This window comes from Aquarana catesbeiana, linkage group LG02 (assembly GCF_042186555.1).
Source record: "Aquarana catesbeiana isolate 2022-GZ linkage group LG02, ASM4218655v1, whole genome shotgun sequence".
In the NCBI taxonomy this organism is placed as follows: Eukaryota; Metazoa; Chordata; class Amphibia; order Anura; family Ranidae; genus Aquarana; species Aquarana catesbeiana.
The window spans coordinates 339,836,497-339,852,060 of record NC_133325.1 but is presented as its reverse complement, the minus strand read 5'-3'; the positions used below and the strand labels follow the sequence as shown (position 1 = coordinate 339,852,060).

Here is a 15,564-nt window from a genome sequence, read left to right as displayed (position 1 = left end):
CCCCATATATTTCCCCATATAGTTTCAGGTCGGAATTCAGCCAAAAATTCGGACTGAAATCGGATCTGAAACAGTGAACAGGGGACGCACTGGAACCCTGCAGTGTGAACCTAGCCTAAGGCCCCTTTCACACTTATGCGACTTGTCCTGCGACTTGGAACTGCAAAGTCACATGACAAGTCGTTCCAATGAGTACCAGTCATATCTGTGCGACTTCAAGTAATTTTCAGGTATCAGAGCATTTGCATGAATATCGGTGCAACTCTAGTGCGAGTATTGAATTTTTACAGTGAATAAAGAAATCAGATGTTTTTATTCCACAAGGAGAAGTGTTTCTTATTGTGTAAGAATGGTGAGAGGCGAGACTCAGTGAGAGTAGGGAAAAGTGGAAGGTCTGCAGTCCCTGGAGCAGCTGGAGTGCATGGAGCTGGAAGAGTGGCTGGAGTAAGCAGTAAGGCGGAAGCAGGGCCAAGCTTGGTGTGCATGCAAGACAAGACCGAAGCAGGGACAAGAAGTTTGTGCTGGATGCGGTTTCTGCTATTTGTGCAGTGAAACTGATAAATGTTGTGCCAAACTACAGTGTTGATCTTCTATGGGGCAGTGAATGGAACTTTTAAAGGATTAAAGTACTGAGCATGGATTACTCAGGATAGAAATATGGATTGAGATATTACCTGAAGCCCAACATTGGACATGGGAGATTGCAGGTTTGACCTTGTGAGAGTATATGAGGATAAGGAAACGCTGATATTCTTTTGTGTATAATCAAGAATTGTAAGTACTACAACCGCTATGAAAAACAAAATGCCAGTAACAGGAAAAAATAACCTCCCAAAGAGTAAAGTTTGGGTATTAATGTGATTGCACTCTAGTCACCTGCAGCCCCTACAAACAATAGGCATATACTTGCCCAAGTATTACCACTACCAAATTGTGAACATCCTATTTTATTCTGTTCTGAAAACAAACTGAAAATGCTTCTAAATCTTCCAACCTATTTACACTTGTCTATTTTCCTGCGGTAAAATGCATGCGTTTTACATAAAACAATGTAAATTCAAGCAGAAAACCCCCTTCTTTACTATGCAATACAACAATTAAAAAAATACATTGTGTGTATATCACAAGATAAATAGAAAAAACGGTCACACCCTCATCTATGACAAAGTTTTAATTTACCAAAAATTTAAACATTAGAATGATCCAGGATATAAAAACAAGGTTTTTGAATAAAACAAATACGCATTTAATACTTAGTACTAGAAGAAAGAAAGAAAGAAAGAAAGAAAGAAAGAAAGAAAGAAAGAAAGAAAGAAAGAAAGAAAGAAAGAAAGAAAGAAAGAAAGAAAGAAAGAAAGAAAGAAAGAAAGAAAGAAAGAAAGAAAGAAAGAAAGAAAGAAAGAAAGAAAGAAAGAAAGAAAGAAAGAAAGAAAGAAAGAAAGAAAGAAAGAAAGAAAGAAAGAAAGAAAGAAAGAAAGAAAGAAAGAAAGAAAAGGTTCCATATTGTCAGCTATAGATATTATATAGTACATGTACAAAAGTATCACCTTATCATTGGGATACGATAAAGCAGGGCTTGACAAATATGCTTTGAATCTAGGAGCCGATTAAAAAGTTAGGAGCCAGTTTTTTGTTTTTTTTTTTAAACAAACATCTTATGGGTGGAACATGTAATATGTTCCCAAAAAGGTGAACGTATACCTTAATCCAGTGGTCATCAACTTTGTCCTCAGGGCCCACTAACAGGCCAGGTTTGCAAGATAACTGAAATACATCACAGGTGATATAATTTGCTGCTCCGTAATTGCAGTATTAGAATGTGTGCTTGATGTGCAAAAAAAAATTCTCATCACATGGGGACAAAAAGTGACAGGATCCGTCATTACACTCTCCCTTTAACCCACAATCTTCAATTTTCCAAATGACCCCCTTTTGAGCAATTAGTTCTAGCTGGCCCATCTAAAAAAGGTTTAACCTCTTCACGCAAAATGACGTACCCGTACGTCGGTACTAGAGGTCGACCGATATGGGTTTTTCTCTGGCCGATGCCGATATTTAGAAATCGCCGGTGGCCGATATGTGATGCCGATTTTTTGGGGCCGATATTAGGCCGATTTTTTTTTTCCCTTCATCTCATAAAATCTAACAGTTAGACCCCTTTCACACTGGGGCGTTTTTCAGGCGCTTTTGGGCTAAAAATAGCGCCTGTAAAACGGCTCCCCTGCAGTCTCAGTGTGATATCCCGAGTGCTTTCACACTGAGGCGATGCGCTGGCAGGATGTTAAAAAAAAAAAAAAAAGTCCTGCAAGCGGCATCTTTGGAGCGGTGTATACAGCTCCTCTACCACTCCTGCCCATTGAAATGAACGCGCACCGCTGCCCAAGCGCCTGCAAAGCGTTTCGGCAGCGGCGCATTTAACCCCTTCCTCGGCTGCTAGCTGGGTTATAAGCGCCCTGCTAGCAGCCGAAAAGCGCCGCTAAAACTAGCAGCGTTTTACCGTCAACGCATGCCTGCTCCAGTGTGAAAGCAACCTTAAAATGATACAGAAAATTTTTTTACACAAAACAAACCTCCAATCAGTTCACTTGTATCTAGAATTTAGATAAAAAAAAAAAAAAAAAAAACTATATCTTAAATATTAAATACACAAAAACAGGTAATCAAAACTTTTGGATGAAAAGAAATGGGCTAACTTTACTGCTTAGTTTTTTTAAATTTATTAGTGTATTTTTTAAAAAAATATTGTGTTTGAAAGACCGCTGCACAAATACCGTGTGACATAAAATATTGCAACAACCGCTATTTTATTCCCTAGGGTCTCTGCTAAAAAAAAAAAAAAAAAAAAAAAAATTATAAAATAAAAGAGATAGATATATATTTTGGGGGGTTCTAAGTGATTTTCTAGCAGAAAATACAGGATTTTTACTTGTAAGCAACAAAATGTCAGAAAAGGTTTAGTCTTTAAATGGTTAAACTGAGAACTTCTCCACAGAGCTCAGTTCATAAGTGTAAACATTGTATCTTCAGGTTCTTTTTATCAGATTTGGCAGGCTGCCCAGAGGAGGGGAGAAGTCTCTTCACAGAAGTTTTCAGGCAACTTGTATTGACTTCTGTTACAGAAGTCATTTGCAAGTCCGCTGATATCGGCCTTTTTATCAGCACAATCGGCTAATGCCGATTAAGTAAAAAACACCAAATATCGGCCGATATATTGGTCGACCTCTAGTCGGTACTTTGACACTATGGCAGCTAGCTGTCATAACCCTGGTATTTTCAGGAACGCCGTGCGTTTCCTTTAAGATAAAAGTGGTCTCCGTGGTGGATTCGCTGTGAGATCACTTTGGTTGATGGACCCTGCTCAGCTCCATGGCATGGGAGGGCGGAAGCGACGTCAAACATGACTTCCACCCATAGCTCTTAAAAGGAGAAATTTAGCTATTTACACACTGCTTGATTATGTCTGCCTTACTTCCTGGACAGACTTAGGTCATAACACAGGAAGGAGTTGACCAGTTAGGGTAGATGATGCAGGGTGTGTGCTAATGAGATCAGCTAGTCAACTCCTTCCTGTGTCATGACCTAAAGTCTCTCCAGGAAGTAAGGCAGAAGTAATCAAGCAGTGTGTTTAATCAGCTATGAAGCGTGTGAGGCAAGCAGTTTTATATTTTTGCAACAGAATTACATTCATACTATAGTATATATGGGAACTGGAATTTAGGAAAAAAAAAAAAAAGTGAACAAAAAGGTGAACTAAGCCTTTAAACTCAGATATCTATAAATTGCTGAATGCACATTCAATGGAAACTTCAGGTAAACATTGGTATATGCTTAAAGGGTAACTCCATTTTCGTGGGGGTTAAAATTTAAAAAAAAAAAAAAAAAAAAGAAAAGAAAAAATAATAAATATAGTGCATATGGATTGCGACACTAATTTTGTAACTGAATGTTATTACAAATTACCTTTCCTTTTCAATCTGCAGCCAATGTAATTTTCTACCTGGAGGTGTTCTGTACACAGAGTGTGCACTGACTACTCCCCATAAACATTTCCTGCTTGTGTTATTAGCTCACCAATTTTCCCAGAAGTCTGCCTAAGATACAAATCAGATTTCAGGCATCCCTTGCAACGAAAAATTCATTTTTGAGAGATACTTTCAATAGGAACCTGTCTAAAGGGATGCAGGCCCAGCAGATTTCTTCATTAGTGCCCTGTAGCTCCACGCCTGACAGTTAAATTGTGAAACCACTCCCATTAGACCCACTTAGCACAGAGAAACACACAGGGATTTCTTGAGAATAATAAAAAGGTAGGAATCTGCAACAAAGGTTGTTCTAATCCTTAGAATGACATTGATCACCCAGGGGGAATGTTTTCTTCACAACAAGAGAGAGTTATGCTTTAAAATGGGGAAGAAAAAGAAGAAAGAAAGAAAGAAAGAAAGAGAGGGGGGCAGGAGGCGGAGCCTAGCAGAGCAGACATGCATTGTTAGAGCTCCACACCGCTGAGGAGAGAAGAGAAGGACAAAGCGGAGCCTGCAGGCTCAAAAGGTATCCATTTGAACCTTTTTGCCCCAGGGAACAAACTGTGAAAGTTTGGGCAGGAAATATGGTACTGGGAGGAAACCGTGGCAGAAATAAAAATCACCTCACAAAGAGCTCACAGGCACTCACTGCAGCTGAAGCAGCTCCAGTCACCTCACAAGATACAGCATCAGGGCGCTCTCACAGACAGAAAATGTCACAGCAAGACTCTCCATTTGAGTCAGATACAGAACAAATCCTCTCACAAACTTCTCCACAAGCCTCCTCAGTATCCCCAGTAATATTATTACAATTTGAAAAGATGCTTCATAAGGCTTTAAAACAAACCTCAGACCAAATAACAAAAAGCCTAACCAAAGAAATAAGAGAGCTGGGAAACCGCACCGCAGCCCTAGAAATAAAAATGGATGAAATTGAAATTACAACCCAAGAAAATATAACAGAATTGGAACAATTAAAAAAAGAGAATTTAATACTTCAAACTAAGCTCGAAGATTACGAAAATAGAGCCAGACGTTCAAACTTGCGCATAAGGGGAATACCTGAAACTGTGACAGACCTGCAATCTACTATTACTGCTCTATTACAAGAACTAAAGCCAGATATCCCTATTGAACGTTTAGAACTGGACAGAGTACACAGAGCCCTCACAGCCAAAAAGAAAGATGGACCCCCACGTGATATAATCACAAAATTTCATTATTACAGAACGAAAGAACAAATACTAATTGCTGCAAGAGAAAAAAAGGAACTTAATTTTCAAGGACACAATTATCAAATTTTTGCTGACCTATCCCAACTTACTATTACTAAAAGACGATCCATGAAACCCCAACTAATGGAACTGCAACGCCACAACATTATGTATCAATGGGGCTTCCCCTTTTCAGTCAGATTTAACTACCAAGGTACAATTTACAGAAGCAGATCAGCAGATGAACTACAACAAACCCTTTTAAAATTAAATCTGACAGAACCCACAAGCAGCAACACTCCCACACGCAGAAGAATGGCGTCATCTTCACCTTCAGGCAGCACCCAGAAAATTTCAGAACAAAATGGGAATCATCATTCTCACAAAGAGGCCGTTATGCCACATCATCCATGGACCAAGAAGATTCAATGGACTGACATCCTAATTCCTGATATCTCTTCATTTATTATACCAAGAGATGGTTCTCTATAAAAAACCTATATTTATAACTGAATGTAACTGCATTCTGATAGTCACACACTGTGTGGGATCATGTTACATTCCAGTTATATTTCTTATTACTTCTGATTCATATAGCCTTAGAATATATAAATGAAATAAGGAAATTCTTGTTCAGTTATATATTATCAGGTAATAACAATAGATTTATTACTTTTTAGGACAAATATGTTCAATAATCCAGAAGTAATGGAAGCTTTTTCTTTCTTTTCTTAAAACAAATATATTATTACCTAACTAGTTCGTAGAATTATGTTTTTGTTTATTCTAATCTGAAGCAATACAACCTCAATTTTACGAGTTAACATATCTAAACAGTTACATATGAATAAAATATGTAATTGTTTACTCTAAAAGGGTTAAAATCCCAAAATAATTCAAACTATCTTCATCAATACCAAAGTTATTAACAGTACCTTTCTAACTGAATTATTTAGCCTAGGGCAAGACTAACCATATACAACCACCCTGGAATAAATAATTTCAACAAAAACTATATTCTGCACTCCAATTAATGAAACATCATTTTGATGTCTTTTGACATAGCACTTCTCTCCTGTAAGCGGAAGATCCGTGTACCCCCATTAGCCCTCCTCATTCTCCCAACCATATTATGTGGGAGTGTGACGAAGGCACTTATTCCCCTGAGAGAGATATTTATTCTCTTTCACGGGTAAATTGTGATTACTTGCAAAAAATAATTTATACAATGTATCATCTAATCTCATATGTTTTTTGTTTACTCTTTACTCCAGAATTCACTGGTTTCTTTTCTATCTATTCATCTCTTCAGTCCACACAGGTTGATCTGCGCAGTCAGCTCTGCATAACAAAAAGTAAGTCAAAACTATTTGATCTATTGCATTGGCACCACTGAATATACTTTCCCTGAATGTTCAGGGAATAAATGTCCCACAAAAAAGGACCAAAGCCTTCCGTACTTTCCATAACAAGAAGGCTCACATAGTATGCCTCCAAGAAACACACTTCACCAAAGATTCTACTCCAAAATATATTTCTCCTTTTTATCAACAAATTTACACGGCTTCTGCCTGTACCAAGCAAAGGGGAACTCTAATTGCATTTCACCGATCCACACCATTCACCTTATCATCAGAAATTAAAGACCCAGAAGGTAGATACCTGATACTCATGGGTTATATAATGGATACAGCAATCACGGTGATTTCCTACTACGCTCCTAACAAACAACCTACACCATTCCTCTCACATATATTACAAGTGATTAATACACACAAAATAGGAACAGTGATAATGTGTGGGGATTCGAACCAGGTCCTCCTCCCATTTCTAGATAAATCACCTTTTACACCATCCAAAATAACCTCTAGATTACCTTTTTCTCAACTTCTTTCCAAATACAATCTGGTAGATTCATGGAGAGAAAGTAACCCAATGAAAAAGAAATTCACTTATTTCTCACACCCTCATCAAACCTTCACCAGAATAGATCATATTTTTCTAACAATAGGAATGATACCAGAAATTATTGCATCAGATATAATTCCGATTCCGTGGTCTGACCATAATGCAGTATACACTACTATAGCCTCAGCCATACCAAAAGCGCATGACCCAACGTGGTACTTACCGGACATAATGCTCAAACACCCACTACATCAGATGGCCATTGAACAAGCTTTAAAGGAATACATATCAATTAATAATACAACAGACATCTCCCCAATAACACTGTGGGAAGCTCATAAGCCTGTCTTGCGTGGTACAATACAAAGACAAATGGCACTATTTAAACGGGAACGCAAAAATCTAGCAAAAAAACTAGAACTCAATTTTAATGCAGCCTACATATCATTTCAAGATAATCCATCTCAGAGTACAAAATCTCATCTGGAAAAATCTAGATTGGAATACGATCTATTTCTCACTGAATCAGTTGATAAATCCCTCAAACGCTCCAAACACAATTTCTACATGAATACAAACAAACCAGGTACATATTTGGCTCGGGCATTAAATTCAACTAACAAATCTTTCAAACCAATACGTTTGAAATTATCAAAAAATGTTTACACTTGTAATCCAGTTAAAATAGTCCATAAATTTCACTCACATCTCGCAACTTTATACAAGACAAACAATGAATTTAATCCTACAGAAGCTGAATCCTTCTTCTCAAAAATAACCTTACCTGAGTTATCTCAGAATCAAAAAAGCAGTTTGGATGAGCCTATAACTATAGATGAAGTTGCTAACGCCATAAAAGACCTAAAACTTAACAAAAGACCAGGCCCAGATGGCTACTCGGCTTTATACTATAAAACATTCTCAGAAATACTCTCTCCCATTCTCACTGAAACTTTTAACAAACTTCTAGATGGACATTCTTTTCGGCAAGAAACACTAATGGCAATTGTTTGTATGATCCCAAAACCCCTTTCTGATGATACTTCCTGTGTGAATTATAGGCCTATCTCACTGTTAAACCTCGATATTAAATTATTAGCAAAAATAATAGCAAAACGCCTCAATAGCATTATAGGAAAATTAATACATAGAGATCAAGTAGGCTTCATGCCAAATAGACAGGCAGGCGATAATATACGCAGGGCAGTGTTATTGGCACATATTGCTAAAAAATGGAAAATCCCTTTATGTTTTCTATCTCTCGATATTAAGAGGGCATTTGACACAGTATCCTGGCAATATATGCAATATTCATTACAAAAATGGGGTTTTGGACCCCACTTTTTAACATGGATCAAAGCATTATATAATAAACCCAAAGCCTATATAAAATATGCTGGATACAAATCTGAAGCCTTTAATATCGAAAGAGGTACCCGACAGGGTTGCCCATTATCTCCCTTATTATTTGCCCTTATACTCGAACCCATGGCCCAATACATCAGAACAAACCAAACTATAACTGGCATTGAAGTAGGAGGTATTACACACAAATTATGTATATTTGCAGACGATATATTACTTTTTCTATCATCACCACAGGTCTCTGGTCCTAACTTAATACCAGCTCTTGATGGATTTGCAGCCCTATCCAGCCTTATGATTAATCCTAAGAAATGCCTAGTGCTTAATATTTCTCTCACAAACATGGAATTGATCCCGGCTAGGGCTGCACTCCCATTCACATGGGCAGAAAAATCAATCCCATATCTTGGAATTCATTTAACAGCATCTCATTCTGACTTATTCTCAACCAATTATCCTCCTGTATTAAGACAGATCACAAATCTAATAAAACAATGGTCGCAACTTCCTTTATCCTGGATAGGGAAGATTAATGCAATCAAAATGACTATTCTACCCAAATTGCTTTATCTATTCAGAGTCCTCCCTATTCCAATTCCTTCCTATTTTTTGAGAATAGTACAAAAAAGAGCAACTTCGTTTATATGGGGCTCTTCTAAACCACGTATACCTATACACACACTACATCTTCCCAAAAATAAAGGAGGCCTGGGATACCCTAATTTTACTAACTACTACAGAGCAGCACATTTGGCCAGTCTGTCCAAATACCATGCAAAACAGGAAATCCCATTATGGGTATTTATAGAGGCTTCAGAAAATGACCCTCTATTAATATCAAATTTATTATGGCTTGATCCTAAAGACCGCTTTAAAATTCATAATCCCATAACTAAACACTTCTTATCTCTCTGGGATAAACTAAAAACCAAATATCAGTTACAATCTCCACACAATCCTCTCCTTTCTTTTATCAGAAATCCGGCCTTTTATCCGGCATGGATCTACCCAAATTCTTTTAAAGCTTGGACAACATCAGGCATTCAGACACTAAATGACTTCATAGCATCTAAATCATTCCTTTCATTCCCATCGCTTAGAGAAAAATATGATCTACCAAACTCTGAGATATTTAGATATCTCCAAATCAAAAATTTCTATACACCATTCCTAAAGGGGGATACACCATTATCCCAATTATCCATTTTTGAATCAATCTGTACAAAAGATCCATTTGCTAAAGGTACAATTTCATCACTTTATAATCAATTATATGGAGTAGCAAATCTTAATAGACCCTCTTACGTTCAGAGGTGGGAGGAGGACCTGGGACGAACTTTAGAAGACACGGACTGGTCTAACATATGGCTCACATCTAAGTCATCTTCACCCAACATCTTAGCACTGGAGACAAATTATAAAGTCCTAACTCGCTGGTACCTTGTACCCGCTAGAGTGGCAAAATATTCACCTAATACCTCAACTCTTTGTTTTCGAGGATGCCCAGAAATAGGCACATATTTACACATATGGTGGACGTGCCCAGTAATCCAAACCTTCTGGAAGGAAGTCTTCGTGATTGCATCTAAAATATTTAAAAAAATAATACAACCAGATCCATATTTAACTTTGCTTAATCTAAAACCGGAATGGTTAACACTCTCTCAATTCAAACTTATGATCCAACTAATAACGGCTGCAAAACAAACAGTGGCCAAGGCATGGAAATCTCCTACATTGGTACTAGCAGAAACAATTCACAGAATGAATAATACAATGTCCCATGCTAAGATGGTAGCCATCGATCAAAATCAAATTCCAAAATTTGAAAAACTTTGGCATCCTTGGATAAAACAACAGTTCCTGTCAAATTTCAATGACTCTGTCCTGTTGCCATGGTAACAGATTAAATGACTTACAGAGACACCCATTCTAAGGCTTCAAAGAGAACTAAAAAGAATAATAAACTGACGAGCGGGACAACCTTGTGGACCATACCTCTGCCTTTCAACCCTTTTTCTTCTCTTTCCTTTTCTCCACCTTACGATTAAAGCTCATTATCAGAATTTATTTGACCTATATACACTCTACTTGTAAACAATATGTATAGTAGGTATAAATAATTTAAATACCTACAAAAGTAACTAAGGAAATTATATATATCTTTAATTTAGGTTTACGTGAACCCAATGTTTAATATTTGAAATTTCATGATATTTACCTATATAAACCCTACTGTAAAACAATGAGCTTACTTTATAGATCCTTGTAAACTTACTTTATGTATCTTTATAACATTGTATACTCAATAAACTTCTTTTGACAAGGAAAGAAAGAAAGAAAGAAAGAAAGAAAGAAAGAAAGAAAGAAAGAAAGAAAGAAAGAAAGAAAGAAAGAAAGAAAGAAAGAAAGAAAGAAAGAAAGAAAGAAAGAAAGAAAGAAAGAAAGAAAGAAAGAAAGAAAGAAAGAAAGAAAGAAGATCCATCGGACAATTGTTGGACTTTCTGCCAACAAACGTTGGCTAGCAGGTTTTCAAATTTTCCACAGACAATTGTGTGTTGTCGGATTTTCCGATCGTATGTACACAAGTCCATTGGACAAAAAGTACAAACGCGCATGCTCAGGAACTAAGGCCGAGCCAGAAGCGGCTGGTCTTGTAAACTAGCGATCGTAATGGAGAATTAACATTCGTGATGCGGCAAATTATGAAATCTCCAAATGCAGCGCACAATTCTCTTCTTTTAAACCCCCTTCCTAACCAGACCAATTTTTAGCTTTCGGTGCTCTCACATTTTGAATGGCAATTACTCAGTCATACAACACTGTACCCATATGAAATTTTTGTCCTTTTTTTCACACAAATAGAGCTTTCTTTTGGTGGTATTTAATCACCGCTGGGTTCTTTATTTTTTGCGCTATAAAAGAAAAAAAAAAAGACTGAAAATTTGGTAAAAAAAATGAATTTCTTTGTTTCTGTTAGCAAACTAGTAAGTTTTCTTCGTAAATTTTGGCCAAAATTTATACTGCTACATATCTTTGGTAAAAATAAAGACAACTTAGTGTATATTATTTGGTCTTTGTGAATGTTAGAGAGTCCAAAAGCTATGGTGTCAATATCTGAAAATTGATCACACCTTAATTACTGACGGCCTATCTAATTTCTTGAGACCCTAACATGCCAGAAAAGTACAAATACCCCCCAAATGACCCCTTTTTGGAAAGAAGACATTCCAAGTAGAGGTCGACCGATATATCGGCCGGCCGATATTTGGCTTTTTTTACTTAATCGGCATCTGATTGTAACTTCAGCGGGACTTGCAAATGACTTCTGTAATAGAAGTCAATTGCAAGTTGTTTGAAGGTTTCTTCTCTCCTCCTCTGGGCAGCCTGCCAAGTCTGATAAGAAGATACATTTGTATCTCTTCGGGTTCTTTTATCAATAGACTGAACTCCTTGTGTAGAAGTTCTCAGTTTAACCATTTAAAGACTAAATCTTTTTTGACATTTGTTGCTTACAAGTAAAAATTCTGTATTTCCTGCTAGAAAATCACTTGGAACCCCCAAACATTATATATATTTTTTTTAGCAGAGACCCTAGGGAATAAAATAGCGGTTGTTGCAATATTTTATGTCACACCGTATTTGCGCAGCGGTCTTTTTTAAAATAAAATACACTAAATTAAAAAAATTAAAAATAAGCAGTAAAGTTAGCCCATTTTTTTTCGTCCAAAAGTTTTGGTTACCTGTTTTTGTGTATTTAATATTTAGGATATAGTTTTTTTTTTTTTTAATCTAAATTATACATACAAGTGAACTGATTGGAGGTTTGTTTTGTTCAATAAATGTTTAAATGTAAAAAATTTTCTGTATCGCTTATTTCTTAAGGTTGCTTTCACACTGGAGCGGGCAGGCGTTGACGGTAAAACGCTGTTAGTTTTAGCGGCGCTTTACCGTCATTTTAGCGGCGCTATTCGGCTGCTAGCGGGGCGCTTATAACCCAGCTAGCGGCCGAGGAAGGGGTTAAATGCGCCCCTGAAGTGCTGCTGCCAAAACGCTTTGCAGCCGCTTCGGCAGCGGTGCGCATTCATTTCAATGGGCAGGAGTGGTGGAGGAGCGGTATACACCACTCCAAAGACATCCTGCCAGCGCATCGCCTCAGTGTGAAAGCACTCAGGATATCACACTGAGACTGTAGGGAAGCCGTTTTACAGGCACTTTACAGGCGCTATTTTTAGCCCAAAAGCGCCTAAAAAAACGCCCCAGTGTGAAAGGGGTCTAACTGTTAGATTTTATGAGATGAAGGGGGAAAAAAAAAGAAAAGAAAAAAAAAAAAAAAAAAATTGGCCAAATATATCGGCCCAAAAAAAAAAAAAAAAAAAAAAAAATCGGCATCACATATCGGCCATCGGCCACCACGATTTCTAAATATCGGTATCGGCCAGAGAAAAACCCATATCGGTCGACCTCTAATTCCAAGGTATTTGAAAAGATGCATGGTGAGTTTTTTTTTTAAATTGTCATTTTTTCCCACAATTCTTTGCAAAAATCAAAATATTTTTTTTTCTTTTTTTCCCACAAAAAATTGTCATATTAGAAGGTTATTTCTCACACACCGCATATGCATACCACAAAACACATTCTGCTATTACTCCCGAGTACGGCAATACCACGTGTGAGACTTTTACACAGCGTGACCACATACAGAGGCCCAACATGCAGGGAGCACCTCCAGGCGTTCTGGAGCACCCAGGCCAATTCTTATATTTCTCTCCTACATGTAAAAATAATCATTTATTTTCTAGAAAATTACATAGAACCCCAAAACATTATAATATATATATTTATTAGCAAAGACCCTAGAGAATACAATGGCGGTTGTTGCAACTTTTTATCTTGCACGGTATTTGCGCAGCAAATTTTCGAACGCTTTTTTTGGAAAAAACAACAGTTTTGTGCTTTAAAAAAACAAAACAGTAAAGTTAACCCAATGTTTTTGCATAACGTGAAAGGAAGTTACGCCGAGTAAATAGATACCCAACATGTCACCCTTCAAAATTGCACACGCTCGTGGAATGGTGCCAAACTTCGCTACTTAAAAATCTCCTTAGGTGACGCTTTAAAATTTTTTTACTGGTTACATGTTTTGAGTTAGAGGATTTCTAGGGCCAAAATTATTGCTCTCGCTCCAATGTTCGCAGTGATACCTCACATGTGTGGTTTGAACACCATTTTCATATGTGGGCAGGACTTGCGTATGTGTTCGCTTCTGCATGCGAACACACGGACAGGGGCGCTTTAAAATTTTTTTTTTTTTTTTTTCATTGTTCATTTTACTTGATTTTAGTTTGACGCTCCCCCCGCCACCAAAAAAAAAAAAAAATTGATCACTTTTATTCCTATTACAAGGAATGTAAACATCCCTTGTAATAGGAATATGGCATGACCCCACATCTAACCTCTAGGCTGGGAAGCCTGAAATAAAAAAAAAAAAAAAAAAAAAAAAAAAAAGCACCTTAGTTAGACTTACCGGTGACGGTATTTCTACGAGCCTTTCAGGACAGCACCTTGGAGAGCGCAGCTCCACCTCTTAGACAGGAAACACTGCGTGACAACGCCCCTTTAAAAAGCAGCTGCTTCCACCATGCCGTCAGTTGTTACCGAGAAATCCTCCAACATGCTGGAAAATATAATCAGACAATGACCAGGTCCTATAATTATACTTTACATATGATAACCAAGGGAGGGAAGTAGGCTGCTGTCCTGAAAGGCTCGTAGAAATACCTTCACCGGTAAGTCTAACTAAGGTTTTCTCCCGTCGCCTTTCAGGACAGCACCTTGGAGAGGATAACCGAGAAACTTACTTCAGGGTGGGACTACTGCCTGCAAAACCTTCCTACCAAATGATTGGTCCGAGGCCGATAGTAGATCCAAGCGGTAGTGCCTTATGAAGGTCGAAAAACGGGACCATGTGGCAGCCTTGCAGATTTGCTCAGGAGATGCCCCGGCCCTTTCTGCCCATGATGCTGCCACTGCTCGAGTAGAATGAGGTAATACCCCTTCCGGAGGTTCCAGACCCAAAGATTTGTATGCCTCTTTAATGGCCTGCTTTAACCATCTTCCAAGGGTGCTCTTGGAAGCTTTACTTCCTTTGCGAGTACCTTCCATTAAAACAAAGAGTGAAGATGACTTTCTGATTTCCTTTGTTCTTTCCAGATATTTAAGCTGACACCTCCTGACATCAAAAAAGGTATGGAAAGCTTCTTCTCCTGCTCCCAAAAGGTAAAGGACAAAAAGTAGGGAGAATGATTTCCTGTGTACGGTGAAAAACTGAAGCCACCTTTGGTAGAAATGCTGGATCCCTCCTTAAGACTACCCTATCCTGTAGACATCTCATAAAGGCCTCCTTAATTGAAAGGGCTTGTAACTCACTAATTCTACGTGCGGAAGTTACTGCTACCAGTAAAATAGTCTTTAACGTCAAGAAACTTAATGATGCTTCTTCTATGGGTTCAAACGGTGCCTTAGTCAGTCCCTGAAGAACTAAAGATAAATCCCATTTGGAAAAACTAACAACAGGTCTAGGCTTTACTTTTGCCATTGCCCTAAAATATCTCTGATTATTAAAAAGGTTCCCCTGACAGGGTTCTTTCCAAAAAAACTGATAAAGCAGCTACCTGCGTCTTGAGCGCACTTGCTGCTAACCCATTCTCCAATCCCTCTTGAAGAAATTCCAAAACTGAAAAAGTGGTACGAAAATCAAAGTTTTTACTGGAACACCAAGAATTATAGATCTTCCAGACTTTAAAGTAAAAGTCTCTCGTCACTTTTTTTCTACTTGCAAGAAGGGTAGAAATAAGCTTCTCCGATAAACCCTTCTGTCTTAAGATTTGTTCTTCAGAAACCAAGCTGTTAGTTTGAGGTAAGCTGGATCTGGATGGAGAATTTGGTCCTGACTCAACAGGTCTGTCCTGATTGGTAATCTCCAAGCAGGTTTCACTGAGAGGTTCATCAAGGTTGAAAACCAGGGTCTTTTTGGCCAATAAGGAGCTATTAAT

At 37.8% G+C, this 15,564-nt stretch overlaps 1 protein-coding gene across 5 annotated transcripts in view; it reads right to left on the bottom strand.

Moving 5' to 3' along the window:
* TFG (trafficking from ER to golgi regulator) overlaps positions 1–15,564 on the bottom strand; it is a 63,915-nt gene that overhangs the window by 27,651 nt on the left and 20,700 nt on the right. The window lies entirely within an intron of this gene.